The sequence below is a fragment of the Lactuca virosa genome, chromosome 6, assembly GCF_052849685.1.
Source record: "Lactuca virosa cultivar CGN04683 chromosome 6, Lactuca_virosa_CGN04683_v6, whole genome shotgun sequence".
In the NCBI taxonomy this organism is placed as follows: Eukaryota; Viridiplantae; Streptophyta; class Magnoliopsida; order Asterales; family Asteraceae; genus Lactuca; species Lactuca virosa.
Window position 1 is genome coordinate 193,873,001 of NC_136431.1, and position 19,805 is coordinate 193,892,805.

Here is a 19,805-nt window from a genome sequence, read left to right on the forward strand (position 1 = left end):
GGTAATTTACTTGTAATTTAAATTTTAGAATAATTTTAGTATCTAATGGAAATTGATTCATTCATTATATGTAAATTCAATAGTGTTTTTTTATTTATTTATATACTTGGCTATTTTAGAAGATATTCTTTTATTTAGTGTGTAAGTTGTATTATTAATCGATGCCTTTAATATTTAAATAATTGTACCCGTGATATGAAAAGATGATAGAATGAAAAAAAAATAATTTCAATCATGTGGAGAGACACAAAAGGCGTGTTCGGCACGGAACGTTTGGGAGCTTCTAGCGTTTGACAAAACGCTCCGTTTTGAACAGAAAGCCTTACTCGGCACTACAAGCTTCTAGCGTTTAGTTTAAACAAAACGCTCCAAATCCAAATGCTACTTCATGTAGCGTTTAACAAAACGCTACAAGCTACAAGCTACCTGCTAATTTTGCCGAACACACCCAAATCCTATGTGATGTACCATTTATACTTATCAGAAAACAACAAGAACTTTAAATTAAATAAAGATATAATCAATAACAATATATAACCAATAAAATGCTCATATATCCTCTTCTTGTTACAATTGGTCCTTTAAAATCAACTGTGACTCATCAGAAAGAGATGTTGCCCCTGTGGCTTCCTTCGAAACCCTTGCAATCAACACCTGACTGACTGACTTGACTGACTGCCTTCATTAACTCCTCCACAGCTTACATTTCCTGCCTCTGTTACCCATTCTATCCTACATGAAAATAAACTTGTTATAAACTAACTTTACTACTGACTATAAACCAAAGAAAATATTGATATTAATCACTTCATCCAATATGAAAACAGATTTGTCAAAAATGGATTATATTACTATATATAAACCAAAACAACATACCTGAAGAGGGAAAAGGTAAAGGCTTGTTTTTTTTTACCTAATTAATGTTTCCAGATTACTTGAGTATGAGGGAGAATAATAAGGCAAAATATAATTTTTTTTGTCTCTTTTGTTTCTAGGTATTGATATGTGAGGACAGGATAGTTTATATTAAGACTTGCCATGAAGCAATGGCATCTGATCCCTTCAACAATCCCTATGCATTAGATTCCCTGCAATTTCTAATTTCCCACGTAGAATCTTCCCACCAGCTAAGAACCCAACAGTCAAAAAATGTCAAATTTTGTACTTGGCATCCTTTCAGATATCAACGGATGTCTTCAAAAACATTAAAAATGGTGATCATAAAACTTGTACATCCATCGCTATATGCGAGACAACACGATGCGCATCCATTCAATCTCTTTTTGTCTATCCTATACATGATCAATAACCTACACATCCATAGCAAAAACAATATCAAATTAACACATACAAACATCAAATATGTTTATAAAGATGGGGCATTTATGTACATGAACACGACTGGAAAAAATTTATGCCTTACGAATTCTATCTTGGTTGAAAACTATATGAAAACCACATATCTAAACCACTAAAAATATACAATGTTACCATCTTAATTAAAAAACCACAAAATTGAAATGTAACATACCAAGTGTCTCATAACAGGAACCTCATGTATCCAGTTTTTGCAAGAAGTACTTCCAAAAAGCCAAAATGATCAACATTGGGCTTAGATTCCAATGTTTTCTGAAATCAATTTAAAAACCTCATGTAGTTTGAAAAATAGTTACGCAATAGATCAATATAACTTTCTTATCAAAAAATAAATCAAATCAAAACTGATCAAAGTCGTAGAAATTCATAAAAAAGAAGAAAAAACACATACATACAATACATCCATGGATATGTAGAAGTTTCCTGCAATAAAAGAATCATTCATGGTCAGGGAACATAGGAGCATTTGGAGTTTCTTGTTCAAGCTTCAATTCAGCAATACATAGATGGGATCAACAAGAAAACCAATAAAAATAGAAATTCGTATGAGAATGCATATAAACATTAAACATATATTGAAAATGGGGATTAGCATTTGAGAGTGAGAGAAGGGCAGACCGTGGTGGTAGACGACAGAGAGGAGAATGTTAGGCTTTGCGATGGGTGTGATAACGATAGTGAGATGTCTTTCGCGCTGCAAGGTGTGTGGTCGTGTTTTGGTGTGAAGTCGTGCTGCTGGTGGGTAGTTGTCCAAGGGCGTAGCCAGTGTCGAGTGCATTGATTATGGTGGTGGCACACAGTAATCGAAGAACGAAAGAGTTTGGAGACGAAGTAGGTTCATGCTGGGGAACTGAGGTTGAAGAAGAGACACGACAATGTTAATGGTGTGCAGATGGGGGACTGTAACAGAGAGCACCTCCATATACGCTCCACACATCCATGATGCTTGTTGCTAGATCTAAAGAAAGGTGGGTTGTTGAAGGCGGAAACATGGGTAGATGCTGACCTGGAATCCTTGGTTTTGCGGTCATCTTCAACTGCTGAAACTTTAGGTTTATACAGAGAATTTGAGATTTTAGGGTTTCAATTGTATTTTTGAAATTTAAAATGTTAAAATTGGTCAGTTATGCATTTAAGTAGGATGACGGATTCAACGATTGTTAAATAAATAAGGCATATCCAACTCACCCCCAAACTCCATTTCTTTTCCCATTTTCTCCAACCCTACCCCCAAACTCTATTTCTTTTCCCATTTTCTCCAACCCTACCCCATCTTTATAAACATATTTGATGTTTGTATGTGTTATTTATTTTTAGTTTCTCTATTTTTAGTCTCTCTCATTTTTATTTTATATATTTTTAGTTTATTTTATCTACTAATTATAATTTAAATGCAATATTTAATATTTATAATATTATGTTATATACTAATTTATATTAATTAATCATAATATAGAGTTTAATTAGTATAGGAGTGTATTTGACAATATATATAAGTCATAAAATGGAATATTCTAATAATATATTTTTTTGGGTAAAAAATGGGGTAGAAAATAAAGTATGTTTGGAGATGAAACACTATTTACTCTATTTATGGGGGAAAAATGGAGATGGTCTAAGTATAGGTTCCGATATACGTGTAAACGATAAAAGATAAAAGAGGTTCCAAAAGTTATGCATTAGATAGTTGTAATCTATGTTTTATATGTAGGACAAATTCAAAATGTAAATAATATTATAAAATTTTAATATTATTTTATTGATGGTTAATTGTACTGTTAGCTTAATAGTTTTGACGTCTTAAAAAAATAATATTATTATATTCAATATATTTTTAGAAATAGTGAGATTTCTTTTATAAGATAGTAAAGATGTGGATATGGAATATACATTACAGCCTCACCTAAGCTTAGGTACTAAACCTCTAAAATATGTCGTTTGAACTTGCTAAATATACTCAGTTTGGTTTCACTTGGTAAATATATCATCCTCCATAACATTTCTTTATTTCATTATCGTTTTATCATCTCTGTTTTCTTTCCTTCATTATCGTTTATTATTTCACCCAAGTGAACATTACTAAACCATAAACCCTAAACCTAAACTCTAAACCCTAAACCCTAAACCCTATTGTATCGATCTTGAATTTACATCTTGAAGTATTAATCATGAATCCATTAACCGTAATCTTTATATAGTAAAACAATGTATTTTCAAGAGGTTTAGTACCTAAGCTTAGGTGGGGCTCTAATGTATATTCCCTTTTCCGTATATATATATATATATATATATATATATATATATACACACACACACTAGTTGTTTACCCGTGCTAAGCGACGGGTGACGAATAGTTTGTTTCGACAATAATTCATTCGGGAATTTATTATATTTTTAGGAACACACAATAGATATGCACTGTTATTAGATGGTTTTGCAGCAAAGAATAGTTGTAACCCTAGTAATAAATTAAAAAAATGAAATTTTAATGTGCAAGTTATTTTGATAAGTTATGTTGATAGCCATTCCCTTTAGAAATTATGGTGCATTTTATTGTTTTTCTTAATTTGACATATTCTTTTATTAAATTGGCCAACAAAAAAAGAAGCCAAGGGGGTATTCGTATTTCATGTTTTGTCTATCAAATGTCATCTAATGTATATACATTATAATATACACCTCGATAACTCAATAGGATAGATAGTTAATAGTTTATAATAATTAGACATCAAAAAGTTAAAAAAAAAAATTAAAAAACCAAAAATACCACTTGCATTTATTATTTTATAGATTACGAATTCATGTTTTTTTAATAAATATCATATTTCTATCATTCAAGTACATACATGTTAACAAAATTGATTATAAGGGTTTAAATGATAAGTTTTACCCATTTTCAAATAAGGCTAAAGTAGATAGATGACTTTATATAAAGTCGGGTTTGCATGCATACCCCTCAAAAGGGTATTTTAGTCATTTGTCACTCAAATATGTCAATTCACACAACATTGAGAAAAAAATGTATTGTGCAAAAAATTTGACCAACGATACCAAGTCATTTACAAAAGTTAGTTGCTAAAACAAAAAATTGATAAGCAATTCTAGTCTAGAATTAATAAAACAAAAAATTGATCTTTAGCAATTGGGTATATTCTATATTTAAATTCGGATAAGAAGATTTCAGTTGAAGACATAACCAATGAGAACTTCTTTCATTAAATTTCCAGTTTAAACAAATACTGAACTTTAACATTAATATACCCCTCCCTTACAACATCGACACACAAATACAGTCACATACACACATATTCACTCTCTTCTAGATATAAGAGAGTAGTAAGTACAATACATAATAAGCTGTTTTTTATAAGATTCAATGTTAGTTGATGTTGTTGGTGTTGATTTGTAGTCTGGTTAAAGATTGAAAGTTAGTTATTGTTCTTTCCATTATGAGCTTTTTTTGGTGGAAAGAGAGCAATCTGTTAGCAATAAACATATCTAACTGTGTGATAGGTTGTAGAAAATTTATCTCAAAATACACTTGGAATTATTAGATCAAAGGCATGTTTGCAAGGAAGAGGAAGTTCTAGGGATTGTGATCTACACAATCATTTAGCTATGTGATTTCAAATGTCAACTTGGATCCTCTTTAACCTTCTTGAAAACATCATGACAAATAGACAGCTGAAAACAACTCATCAACAAAAAACGGGTAGTGTAGCAAGGGAGGGGAATAAAGAAATCATCAAAACTAAAACTCAAATAAATAAAAACAAATCTCAGCTGATGAATTAATTTAAAAAATAAATAGAGAATTACAGATTCCTTTTGCTCGAAAATCTAAAAATATACATTTTCCCCTTCAATTCCATTCCTCTGTTTTTCTTTTCAATTCGTAAATATTTTTGTTTCTTAACCATCTTTTGTTTCCGTTGAAACTATAAAATAAAAAAATAAAAATAAAAAAACCAAACTAAACTCAAATTAGGGGTAAAGTAGGAATGAAACTGAGATAGACAAAAGACGATATTTTCCATTGAAACATGTTGTACCACGAACCTGTAGTGAGAAAGAAAGCAATTTTGTGCCCCGAGAATGCCCTAATCTACATTTTGTCTATATTTTCATGAATATGTCGGAAAAAAAAAAGGAAAAAGTAAACAAAACCGAATGTCAAATGATAAACGGCTAATTATAGGGGAAACAAAATTCAGAGTAAAAGAGTGATATGTACCGATTCTATTCTTGTTCTAGCAGATTGATGTCTCTAATCTACATCCGATGAAACAACTCTTTTTCTATAAAACAAATACACCATCTATTCTATTTTCCTTAAGCCTTCCACCTTGTCTAGCTGCTTGGAACGGAAGATTCAATATGTGTTTGACAGCAAAGTTGGGTCAAGATAAGAAAATGACTTACAAAATGTATGTATAGTATTAATCATAAGAATTACTTAATTTGAAGGATTCTTTTCTATGTTTGGAGACATCTACAATTTTTAAAAATTAATGAGATGTAAAAAATCAATCACAAAATAACGAAGTTTATCAATAGAAATAAAGGACCGGAGACACCATACCATTAATATAGCACCAGGAAACAACCAACTCATATTTAATGAAAACTACAAAAGAAATAGGAGCAAATTTGTTAGTAATCGTAAATTATAGTTAATAGCAAACCCCAATCATCAAGAAATCACGAAAATAACCTTTTAATCACACCTAATAACATGATTGTTTTAAACATAACAGGAGATAGAAGCCGATTCATGGTTGAGAAGGCGGGTCTGTTATATCCACATCTATCTTTCTCAACTGGAAATCAAGATCTGGGCTGAATTCATAATTCAAACCTCATATTTCTTGGATTCAAAAATCAAACACATAAATAGTCAATAGTAGAAATCATAGAAAATAATTACCGAATTGATAAAACGTTTTAGGTGAAGATCAAAAGAGTAAGAAGAAGGACGTAAATCGTAGGAAATCCAGTGATTATTGATTAATCTCTGCTAAAATTGGGATCTATTCGAACTTTTGTTATGACTTGGAAAGTGATTTGCCGAACTGGGTTGGGGAAAAGAAGAAGGTGACTTCAATTTGATAGGGAGCCAAACAGTGAGACATAGAGACGGTGCGTTTGGAGGTTGGCGGCTAGGGTTTCGGGAGGTGAATGGTGGTGAAGGTCGTCCGCTATGGAAGAGAGTAGTGGTGGCTACGTTAGTTGATGAAGGAGATGAAAAGGGTGAGGAGCAAGCATTAGATCATTTGTGTCTAGGTGTTCAGAGAGTTGATGTTGAGTTTTGTATATAAGATTAGTTCGGATAGATATGAAGCGGTGAAGTAACAAATCTCCTTTATTCTTTCCGTGCTTACGGTTCTTTTGCTTTGAACCAGTCTTTGATCTAAAATTTGGGGATGCCGACAGATACGAGGAGCTGTATTATTTTGTTTGACTTTTTCTATGGTTACCATATCTGATTTTCAATGCATAAAGTTGTTGTATATAATGCATTAAGGGTTATACCTCTTAAAATTCAGTATTTGAGGCTAAATGCTTATTAAGGTGTATATATATATATATATATATATATATATATATATATATATATATATATACTAGTGGGGTACCCGTGCGTTGCAGCTGTCGAGGAATCGTTTCATTTCGAAAAACATATCATATTCCAAACAACATATAATATACGGATGGGAATTTGACCCAGAGAAATTGGATCGGACCGGAAAAAAACGAAACCCAACTCGACCTGGTATTTGGTTCGGTTATTGGTTCCATTTGCCACTATTCTGGTTCTTCAGTTTTCGTTTCGGTTTGGGTCGGGTCCGGAATCTAACACATCCCTAAAGAACACAAATTCTTGTAAAACCGAAGCGGAACCAAAATCGGGATATTCGGCCCGGTTCTCAAATTTCCGTTGAATTAGTTCTTGTTTCTTTGTTCTCGGTTCGGTTTAGTCTTGTTCCGGACCGATACTCACCTATAGTATAATGTATCGACATATATCATTATCTTTGAAATATATTTCTATAATGTATGTATCATGTGAAACTTTATAAAACACCAGTTTATAAATCTTTCTCGATTTAATTATTTGCAAGATTTCACTTCAACCTCAATATTATCAAGGGATACTACTTTAAATAAAATCACATAAAATTTCCAATTACAAGGTTAAAAGGCACATATTTAATACTATAATTTCAATATTTCTTAATTATAATATATATTATTTATAATTAACATTCAAAATACCTTGTTTATATATAACTATATTACCTATATTTACAATTACATTCCATTACCGTTCTTCTTTCGTTTTAGTTAGCTATTGTTTTATATACTTTACATAAATCAATTTAATGTATTTATCTATTTGACTTTAATAAATTACATGTTGTTAATACTTTCGATACAATAAATATTAAATATTAGAGAACATTACAAAATTAGCCAAATACACTAATTACCTTACAAATTTAGCCAAAAAAAATAGAAATTGCAAAAATAACCACTAAATTCGCAGATGGAAATGCCCCATCTGCGATTTTGGCTTTCCATCTGCGATTTGTACTGTTCATCTGTGATTTTGGTTGTGAAAATCTATAAAACGATTTTTTTTTCCTCATTTTTCACTCTTTAATATAGAAAAACTCTCTCTCTCTCTCTCGGGGATTCCTTTTGACGATTTCTTGAAGAAAATGGACGATTATTCAACAATCCCGAAAATATGAAATTTCCTAAACAAATAACAACTAAACTGATAATTTTCTACAAAAGTTTATATATAGTAAGATTATTTCGTAGTCAAACCAATTGATTTGATAGTCAAAATAAAAAAATAAAAAAAAAAATAAAATTAAAAAAAAAATCGTAAAATCGCAGATGGAATACAGAGGAAATCGCATATGGACTGTGTCCATCTGCGATTTAAGCCTACCCTGCCCTATATATATAGAAAAAAAATTATAAAAAATAATCCACATGCGAATGTACAAGTTAGCTTGTACATTCGCAGATGGAATGTGCAAATCGCAGATGGACCATTCCCATCTGCGATTTTTGTGGCAATTTTTACAATTTTAATTTTTTTTGGCTATTTTCCACAAAGTGATTAGTATTTTTGGCTATTTTTGTCATTATCTCTAAATATTATTCATAATCTTTTAGCCAACTATAAACAAACATAATTATCAATAATGTAAAAATGCATTCGCAAATATCATTGACTTTTGGGTTGTTTCCTTCTTTCCGTCTTAACTGTTGAATGAAATAAATTGTAATGCAGTTTGTATAGACAAAATTGTACATACTTAAATGTTTGTTTTTTAATTATCAAATACAAACATAACCATATTAATTTTTATTTTTGCAAATATCATACAAATATGATTACATTTTTACCAACATCGAAACTCTAATTTGCAATAATGAACACTTCGGCATAAGCAAAAAAAAAAAAACACACATGATATTCACTAATTGTGATAATTAGTAGTTCAAAATTTTTTTTATCAAAAACAATTTAATAGATAAACCAAATATAAAAAACCTAAATTGTTTAAAAAATCAAATGGATAGTAACAGATAAAAGTAGGGATGAGCATACAACCCGTTGGACCTGACCGGACCGGACCCGGACCGAACCGGTTATGCTTGTAGGTGGGCCGGTTTTCGGGTTTTGTTTTTTACAATAATCGGGTTTCGGGTTTGAACCGGACCGGACCGGATCCGGAATAAGGTTGTTAACCCGGACCGGACCGGAAAACCAAAACTTATTAATAAGTTATTGATATTATTGCCTCTTTTGAGCGTACACAAAAAAACTAATTGAAGCCGATACCCAAAAAAAAAATAAAAAAATAAAAACCCTATCGACGGCTCTTCTTAGTTGATATACTGTTGGTGTCGATCGATGATTTCTTCCCTAGGCTACTGATCTTCTACACTCTAATATTTTCTCTGCTCTGTAATGGTGATTGAAAATTGGGTTGGTTCCATGGAAGACAATCAAAGTCAAGTAAGTCTAATTAATTATATGTTTGACGTCGTAATGTGCTCTACATTAGCATTACACCGATCGTTTTAATGTATTGTGCTATATATCTCTGTTTAATGAAAATATATTAAACATATAGGCGCACATCTCCATGTGTTAGAACCAATTGCCAGCAAATAATATGGGTTTCGTATGGATCTTTTTTAATGAAAAGTAAGGATTTTTTTTGCAATTAACCCATGAAGCAGTTGCCGCTCTTTTAAATGTGTTGTGATATATATCTATCTCTGTTCTATCAAATATCAATCTTGTTTGATTTGCCATTATCTCTACTATTAAGAGTTATGGATCTTTATTTTTTATTTTTTTCTGTTATCAAAAAGTTTTGATCATTAATTTCAACAGTTTATATAACTCCCTACGCGGCTAAACTAATTTTTCTGCTACCAGAAAGACAAAATAAAGACCTCTTACATAATTTTTTTATACTTAATTGTTTGCGTAGTTCATTTTAGTGATTTAAGGTAAGCATGTTTATAAATAATATCAAATGCATTCTTTAGTATTGTTGAATGATTGTTGATTTTTGATGTTGTAATGACTAATGTTAAAATTGTTGAATGATTGTTGATTTTTAATGTTGTAAGTTGTAACGGCTAATGTTAAATTGTTTATTTTTGATTCTTGAATGCCTTATTTTGAATACCTAAGTAATTGTTTTTACTTTATTGTATTGTAGGATGATGATGTCTTTGTTGATAATACCCCACATATTATTGATGATGATGTTGATACCGACAAAGGAGACATAAATATTGAAGAGAACACCGCATTGCCAGAGAAAAAAATAAAAGAAAACGGACACCACAAAAAAAAAAAGGTCAAAATGTTGGGATTCAATGAAAGTGGTTATGGATGAAGATGAAAAGAAAACCAATAAATCTAAGTGTAAGCATTGCTTTAAAGTTTTCAATTCCGATGTAAACATAAATGGAACTTCTAGCTTACTTAGACATGCGAATAAATGCCAACAAAATCCGGATAATATTAAAGGGCAAAATACTTTACAATTTAAAAAACAACCTTTTGGGGATGGTACTAGTGTCACCGTATGGAAACACGATGAAGATAGGATTAAAAAAGCTATGCTAAACCTATTTGTTGTAGGTGAACTCCCGTTTAAATTTGTGGAAAATGAAGCTTTTATAGAGTTTACAAATGCTCTAAACGGGAAAGTCAAAATACCATCTAGGCATAAAATTAGCCGTAATGTTGCCAAGTTTTATGTTGAAGAAAGGAAAAAGTTGTTAACTTTCTTTGCTAATCCACACAACATGATACACTTGACAACCGATAGTTGGACTTCATCGTGTCAAAAAACGAATTATATGGTTGCTACGGGGCACTTCATAGATGACGATTGGGTCATGCATAAAAGGATTTTAAATTTTAGACCAATAGATACTCATGTAGGGGAAGACGTGGGACGTTTGTTACTTGAATGCATACATGAGTGGGGAATAAAAAATGTGATGACTATAAGTGTGGACAATGCCACTACAAATGACAAAGCATTGGAATTCTTGACTAATAAACTTCCCAACTTGTATGAAGGTGGAAAACATTTTCATGTTAGATGTGTGGCTCATATTTTAAACTTAATTGTGAAAGATGGGTTAAAATGTCACAATACCCATGTGTCATGTGTTCAAAGAGCGGTGAAATACATTAGACATTCAACCGCTAGAATTAGGAAATTTAAAAAGTGTATGAAGGATTCCGACTTAGAAGTGGATAAGTTCTTATGTGGAGAGTGTCCAACGAGGTGGAATTCGACATTCGAGTTGTTGAAGAGCGCTTTGAACTTAAAAGATGTTTTTTTTTTAATATGAAGTTAAAGGTAAAAATGTTTTTTTTTTAATTACAAATAAAAGCTTTTAGAGTGCAGTTTTTTTTATTAATATTGTTGTTTTTTTTTTGTTAAAAATGCAGTTTTTTTTGTTAATAATGCTTTTTTTTGTTAAAAATTCATTTTTTTTAATAAAGTTTGCAGTTTTTTTTATAAATAGTGTTGTTAGAGTGCAATTTTGTTGCTGTTTTTTTATAAAATAAAGTGCAGTTTTTTTTATTAATAGTTTTTTTTACTAATAGTGTTTATTTTTTATAAAATAAAGTGCAGTTTTTTTTGATTAAAAAGTGCATTATTTATGTGTTCTAAATGATAAGAACTTTGTATTTGTTTTGTAGACACCTCATTTGCACGTGATCTAAGTAGAGTCCCACAACGTACCGATTTCGAAGTGATAGAAGAGATTGTAATGTTTCTTGAAAAGTTCAAAACAAAAACGGAGATGTTGTCGGCTTCATCAAAACCGTTGGTACAAACAATTTTACGGGAAATTATAGATGTTGACCAACATCTAGAAACATGTTCAACAAAAGTGCATCTTTGTCATATGATCCCGGACATGCGTACCAAATACAACAAGTATTGAGGTTCAATAGAAAATTTGAATGATTTTACGTGTTTTGCCGTATTACTGACCCCCAAATACAACAAGTATTGAGGTTCAATAAAATTGAAGACGATGTCTACGGTGTGGGAAATTGAAAAATGAATGGAAATTTTATTTAAAACCTATGAAGAAAAATATGCAAATGTAGGTTCGTCTCAAAAAGTAAAAGAAGGTGTAAGTTGTGATGTGGGTAACGATTTTTGGGACGATTTCTTGATGGGACAAGGAGACACGTCGGCGACAGTTGAAAACGAATTGGGAAGATATTTAAATGAACCTAGGGTGACTTTTGATAAAAATTTCGACATCCTAGATTGGTGGAAAAAAATGCATTTCGTTTTCCGATCGTTGCTTGTATGGCCAAAGGTAATTCTATTATTTAATTTCGTTTTCTTTTAGTTAAATTATAGATTATTATATTTATAATTTTATGGTGGTTTGTTGTTAGATATTTTATCCATACAAGTGACGACTGTGGCGTCAGAATCCGCTTTTAGTACTTGCGGTCGAATTTTAGATGAGTATAGAACACGTTTGAATACGCCGATTGTTGAAGCTTTAGTATGCACCCAAGATTGGGTAAGAAAATCACGCAAACCCATTATAGATGATGATGAAGACATTGAAGGATGTTGACATAGCGTTAGGTAGTAAATTTAAATCATCTTTTATTTATTGTTGGTTTTCAAAAAATTTAGATACTCATTATGCTTTGTTAATTATATAGAGATTGAAGCGGCGATGGAGGAAAAAGAAGATAGAGGGAATGGAAAGAAGCCGATTGAAGTTTAATTTTTTTTTTTTTCATAAATTGTTTGTTTTGGTATAATGGTAATTTGGTTAGTACATGATTATTATTAGTTTGGTACAATGATAGTTTGGTTATTATTATTTTGGTACAATAATATTTTGGTAAATTTGGTTTGCTATTTATTAGCTTTACATTCATCTTCAATTATGTATTTTTTATTCCAATTGTACAAACAACAAAAATACGAACGATTAATATTATGTAGTAAGATTATAACTTGAAATAGTATGATAGAGACTAGAGAGTAGTATTACAAACAAAACCCGAAACCATAAACAAAAAAGATACAAAACTCAATTTGTTACCCGAAACAAGACCGGATCGAAACCGTAAACAACACTGTGAAAGTATAATTCGGTCCAAAACCCGAACCTGGTTTAGTACCCGGAACCGGACCGGACCGGACCCGGACCCGATACACCCAAAACCGGTCCGATTTTCAGGTAAGGTAATTCATGATTTTCAGTCTTCTGGTTTTCGGTCTTCGGACCGGTCCGGTCCGGGTTCGGCCCATTGCTCATCCCTAAACATACTACACCTCCTGATGGTTATCGTCTCCGAAACACCCCAAAATCGGAAACAATAGAAGCTCTGCCTTGTGAAGTGTTACCTTGCGAGCCTTCCTCAGCTATTAATCATTCCAGACCTCCACACGAAAGGCCTTTGAAGATAGTCGATGATCTAATTGGAAAACGAAGGCAGCGACTCGGTGATGTACTGTAACTGTACGGGGCGAAGGTGACCGGTCAAAGGCTTCACATGGGGGTCGACGGAAAGCGGAGTTGGGTCGAGTACGGCTGGTTTGTAGATCTTTTTCTCCACCAGTTTCGATGTGTTATCTTCATCCCAGATGCTTTAATAAAACCCCGAAATTGAACGATTGATTCATCTGTTTAACCGGTGAAATGTCGAAGAAATGAGTTCAGATAGAGATGGAGAGGACGTGACCAGTTGGATAAGAAGCAATGGAAGGAAGGAAGCAACTGGAAGGACCGATTAACCTACGGGTGTCGGGGTGTGGGGATAAGATGACCGGGAAACCGGAATTGTTTCCGACACGTATACATAAAAAATACCATGGGTGAGGAAATGAACCTGAGGAACAGTACCTTGGTTAGTACCCTAGTTAGACACTATTCCTAAGAAGTGACCACCTTTAATATATATATATATATATATATATATATATATATATATATCATACTATACTTATAAAGGAGACATTTTTCCTATCACCTCATGCATTTGAAACTCCCACAAAAATTTCCAAGCACCTCATGCATTTGAAACTTCCATGTCTTTTCATATTTCTCTATAATAATGATTTCATAATATCTATTTAAACCTACATAACTTTTCACTAGCATCTAATTAACAACTACCACTCAATAGTTTTTTAACTTATGATACTTAATGGTTCTTATGACACCAATTGATTAACATTGAGATATATATAGTTCACAATGGTAAATTTTTATTGGAATGGTTTAAAGAGTTGTGTGAGTGGTTGAGAGGTAGATCAGAAACTTCATACAAAAAGATTATCGATGGAGAGCATAAATAATAATAAAGAGGAAGATGATCATGAGAAGGAAATATGAAAGTTTATGGTAAGAAATATTGCTTCGTTTTCTTCTTTCTTATTATCTAAATTTATACTTTATAATTATGATTTTGGTTGGAATGAAAAATATTATATATGAAGATGTTCTAATCATTGCCTCTAGATTCACATGAGCAGCAAGACTACTTCACAAACCTACATAACTTTTCACTAGCATCTAATTAACAACTACCACTCAATAGTTTTTTAACTTATGATACTTAATGGTTCTTATGACACCAATTGATTAACATTGAGATATATATAGTTCACAATGGTAAATTTTTATTAGAATGATTTAAAGAGTTGCGTGAGTGGTTGAGAGGTAGATCAGAAACTCCATACAAAAAAATTATCGATGGAGAGCATAAATAATATTAAAGAGGAAGATGATGATGAGAAGGAAATATGAAAGTTTATGGTAAGAAATATTGTTTCATTTTCTTCTTTCTTATTATCTAAATTTATACTTTATAATTATGATTTTGGTTGGAATGAAAAATATTATATATGAAGATGTTCTAATCACTACCTCTAGATTCACATGAGCAGCAAGACTACTTCACAACAATACAAAACAAGAATGGATACAACTAGCGTAGTTCATGCTTCTTGATTTTAAAATTTTGGTGGTTCATTTTATGTTAAAGTTTTGCATTTTTTTTTCATGAAAGTTATAATCATGTTCAGCGGGGTCCCAAAGGGAAGCTATGCAAATAACCGTCTAAAGTCTAAACCCAACGGTCCATGTTGTATAAATTATAATGAAGTTTTCAAGATGGTACAAGTTAATGTTCATTCTACTTCAAATTGTATAACTAAACTTTTAAAAATATTCATTGGGTGTAATTTATAGGATGACGTAATGGAGTGCATCTCGGCGTTTAATTTTATAGGTCTTCATGTTGTGTTGGATGTTCACAATCGCTTACATGGAAATGGTCCTATAGATGACAATTATATAGTTGATAAAACTTATTAAAATTGATTTTGTTATATTCCATAAAAATGGTAAATTTGAGTTGTTGATATATAATTACAAGCCATTATTTGATTATAAATCGTTTAATTATTCGTGATCTTTTTAAATAAGACGTTTATGATTTAACTGTAAGGTAATTAAAAGTGAAATAAGATTTAACCATTGCAATTTGCACCTCTAATTTTATGTGATACTAATGAAAAGCATAATGGCACAAGACTCTCATAAAATACAAATCGTTTAATTGTTTTTTAACTTATGTTTTCTAATAACATATGAGGGCTAAAACTCATTTTAGGTTTTATAATTATTATTAGTCTGGTTAGAATCTATTAGAGAATATTTTGACATCAATTATAAATATCTTTTTACTTATAATTTTAACTTTTCCTTTACTTCGTTGTATTTACATTATCAATAATTAATATTGTTAATTATTTTTTCATATGCTGTAATAGTCAATCAATTTACTCCGTAATAAAAAACGAGATACCCAATATCGAAAATTTTAGGAGCAGTTTTGGAATATTAAAAACCGACATAACATGTTCCAGGATCGGTTCCAATATTCAAGGGTCGTAGGTTTCAATTTTAATAGACCTATATATAAAAAATGACCAAAAAACCATGGATAAAATTATAAATTTCAACATATAACCATATATTTGTTTTACCGCGCAACGCGCGGGAATACGCTTAGTATATATATATATAAGAATGTCATTAAATATACAAAGTGGAGGTTTGGTCGGGTTTTGTTGTATGAACAAAACTTTGTTCATATTTGTGTACTATAAGAGGTTAAAATAAAAATGATTTATGTATAAACATTAATTAAAAAGAAAAATATTTGGTATTTTAAATATGTCATGTTAGCTAAATATTTCTTATAGACCGTTACAAAGCAAAAACAGTCACCACTTTTCGTATTAATAAATTACATGCTATCGTAATGTATATATCTTTCGAAATAATATAAATCTTATTAAAAATATTGAAGTATAATGGTAGTAATTAATAAATGTAAGATGTTAAAAAGGATGATATAATTAAGTACGTAGAATTCTGTTTCCGACCCAATCCAAATTGTTTCTATAAAATGGGGTTGGAATTTTCACCTGATCTTGATAATCTTTTCTCTGAAGTTAGCCATCACATATTTATCTTTTTTTTCAATTCAACCTTGGTTGACCTATTTGAATTTCTAAGTTTACATACAAAAACATGTTTATAGATTTAGATTATCTTCGATCCTTAACAGTTTTAACATTAAAATGGTAATTTGGAGTTGACAAAACTGTACAAATAGTCCGGGTAGCTGAAAATTGTCACTTTGGTCCAAAAATGTTTGGACTAGCACAAGAGGTCCAAACTTTTCATTTTGTTGCGAGTTTGGTCTAATTTGCTTTAAACTTTTTTAAAATGACCGGTTTGCCCCTCATTAATTTCATTTTTTATTTTGTTATATTTGTTATTTAAAATTAAACAAAAAAGAAAAGAAAAAAAATATTTGTGTTATCATCCATTCACCACCCACCCCCATCTTTTTTCCCTCTGGTAAACATGAACACCACCACCACCGGTTACCGTCTCCACCGTAGCTCGCCGCCTCCACATCTCTCGTTCTCAAGTTTGAATTCCGGAAATGTCTTGTAACCTACAGTGGCTATTCTAGGTGAAGATAGAGAGAGGGAGTGAAAGGGAGCGTTGGAGGGAGTGAGAAACCCTTGCCGATCCACCACCATATGCATATTTGTAACCACCACCACCACTAACATCGGAGAAGTAGAGAGACGAACTCCAGCCACAGCGTCAGCGACATAGGGTTTTCGACGAAGAAGAAGGGTGACAACGACAGAGGGTTTCCGACGTAGAAGAAGAAATATCGTCATTTGGGATACCCTAACTCGTTTGATACTCGTTATTCTGAAACCCTAACTCGTCGGATCTGAGAATCCTAACCAATCGCTGCCCTTAGTTAGCCAAATCTTTGGTCTGCGACGGTCTTCACGTTCGATGGAGAAAGATAGAGAGAGACGAGGATCGACGGAGGCGGAGGCGGAGGCGGCGTTTGTGGCTCGAGTTTCCGAGCGACATTTACAGATTTGGACGGAGGCGACGAGATCGAAGACTGGAGACGATATGTTGAAGATTTACCATGGTACTAGAGGGTGTGGTTGAGGTGGGTTTTCTGGTGATAGATCTGAAAATCGAGCCACAAATAGAGAAGATAAACTGAGAAGGGGTGGTGTTGTAAACCGATCCTGACGATGATGGAGAACACAAACAGATCTGGAAATAGATGGAGAAGACGAACATCTCTAAAAACAGATGTAGAAGACTAGCCCTAGATATGATTTGTCCTTCTGTTTTCTCCATCTCCATTGATAACCGGCGAGTTCAACAATTTGTTAAGGGTGTTTTTTTGTTCCTCTGGACTGATTTTCAGGAAGAAGAAGAAGATGTGTACGTGTAGAGAGAGAGAGAGAGAGAGAGAGAGAGAGAGAGAGAGAGAGAGAGAGAGAGAGAGAGAGAGAGAGATTAGTTTCAATTTTCTTTTTATTTATTTTAATAAAAAAATTAATAAAATTAATATAAAAAACTGAAAAAGAAAAAAATAAGGGCAAAATCGTCATTTTAAAAAAGTTCAAAGCAAAACGGATCAAACTCATAACAAAATGAAAAGTTTGGACCTCTGGTGCTAGTCCAAACATTTTTGGACCAAAGTGGCAATTTTCAGCTAACCACAGGGACCATTTGTACAGTTTTGTCTTTGAAGTTATACTATTTTATTCCGTTTCGACGCAACAATATATTAATGGGTTGTAAAGAAATAATGTGAAAAACAGTTTAAAATATGAGATTTGATGTTGTATTGCAAATTCTCGTAGTTGAGTAAGTGACGAGCTCGAAACACCAAAAAACTTAACAAGGAACACAATCCGGCCTATTTAATTATAGACAAAACTTCAAAAATGGTCTCTGTGGTTTTCAAAAATATCAAATTTAATCCCTAAGTTCAAAAAACCTTACAGATGGTCTCTGTGGTTTCAAAACTTTTAACAAATGGTCCTTTTCGCTAACTCCGTTAACTTTTGGCCGTTAAGTAAAGGGCATTTCCGTCAATTCACAAAAGAGGGGCCATTTATGAAGTTTTTTGTTATTTAAAAAAAATAAAAATATATAATTATTTAACAAAGGGTCCTCTCTCTCTCTCTCTCTCTCTCTCTCTCTCTCTCTCTCTCTTAAACTGGATCTTCAATTCGTCGATGAACTCATCTTCCGCCATATCAATCGAAGAAGACTTACCTCCTTTCATCATCAAAACCTTCGCCTCGGGTAAGCCCGAAACTCGACTCCACCACCTCTGTCATTTCTACAAATCCAAAGAGGTTGAGATCGAAGAAGTCTGCAAGGTCCATTATCAGGACTTCATAATGGCTTTCGATGACCTCTGTTCTCTTCTTTCAGGCGTCGAATCGCTTAAACCATCCATCTCCAATTCAAACTACCAGTTACAGTTTGTTGTCGACCCTCTCTTAACATCTCTCGGTTCTTTCATAGAAGCAAGAGGGTTTCCACTTCTGCTTGGAATTCGCGATCGACTTGACCAATGTCATCGGGCAACCGTTTAATAGGGACTTTCCGGCCGTCTGCGAGGGTGGCTTTGAAGACGAGACCAAATCCTCCGCATTTGATTATGTTTTCTTGATCAAAACTGTTGGTTGATTTCAAAAGATCATTGAGGGAAAGATCTTTGTTGCTTTCGTTCGAAATCTGGAAAAGAACGATTAGTCTCGATTCGTGTTCTTCTTTGTTGCTATCGGTTTCATCTTCTTTTTCTTGATCGACTTCTTGTCTGGTTGTTACGCGAAAAACGATCAAGAACATGAGTAGAAGAATGAATAATGTTCCATTCCGATTCCGATTTCTATACCTACAATTGCACCTTTGCTTTACCTGGATTTCCTATTTTGGGATTGTGGAAAGAGTTCGTTTGATTTCTAGCAAGTGTAATCGCATAACTTGTTTCCTTCGAAGCTTGAATTTGTAGACATTGTGAATTGACCACCCTTTGAATTGCAACCGCCTGCTATATGTTTCTTGTATTGATTTGGGGGTGGCTGTATGTGATTCAATTAGGGGGATAAAAGGGGGATACATGCTTTAATTTCTTCTTTTGTTATGTATTTTCTTGATGTAATTAAGATGTCAATACTTTTCTTTCATATAAATGGGAGCTGGGTATTTCTTTCACATAACAGGTTCTTAATGGAAGGCTAAATCTGGCTGTGATTGCGACGACTTTAGAGGTGGAGCTAGATCCTAATCCATCGATTGAACTAGATAGAATGAATCATTAATGTGTGTATGTGAAAGGGAGGGAGAGTGAATCATCAATGTATGTGTATGTCTATGTTGGTCCGATAGAGGTTGCAGAAGAGAGTGATCTATGTTCTTCAGTTCGATGGAATAGAGAGAGAGAGAGACCCTTT

General features: G+C 32.5%; 2 long non-coding RNA genes across 9 annotated transcripts; both read right to left on the bottom strand.

Moving 5' to 3' along the window:
* Window positions 1–477: 477 nt before the first annotated feature.
* Window positions 478–2,585, bottom strand: LOC145122794 (uncharacterized). Of its 5 annotated transcripts, none has more exons than XR_013714740.1 (4): window positions 1,996–2,585; window positions 1,532–1,862; window positions 1,038–1,310; window positions 478–732 (listed from the first exon to the last, which is right to left on the bottom strand). It is a non-coding gene; the product is annotated as an uncharacterized LOC145122794 (long non-coding RNA). The 5 variants fall into 5 exon arrangements; XR_013714737.1 differs by having other exon boundaries at window positions 1,532–1,800; window positions 1,996–2,582; XR_013714738.1 differs by having other exon boundaries at window positions 1,532–1,629; window positions 1,769–2,511.
* Window positions 2,586–4,561: 1,976 nt separating this feature from the next.
* On the bottom strand, window positions 4,562–6,756 carry LOC145120520 (uncharacterized). Of its 4 annotated transcripts, none has more exons than XR_013714229.1 (4): window positions 6,305–6,756; window positions 6,105–6,216; window positions 5,960–6,004; window positions 4,562–5,869 (listed from the first exon to the last, which is right to left on the bottom strand). It is a non-coding gene; the product is annotated as an uncharacterized LOC145120520 (long non-coding RNA). The 4 variants fall into 4 exon arrangements; XR_013714228.1 differs by having other exon boundaries at window positions 6,092–6,216; XR_013714227.1 differs by having other exon boundaries at window positions 4,562–6,004.
* Window positions 6,757–19,805: the final 13,049 nt, after the last annotated feature.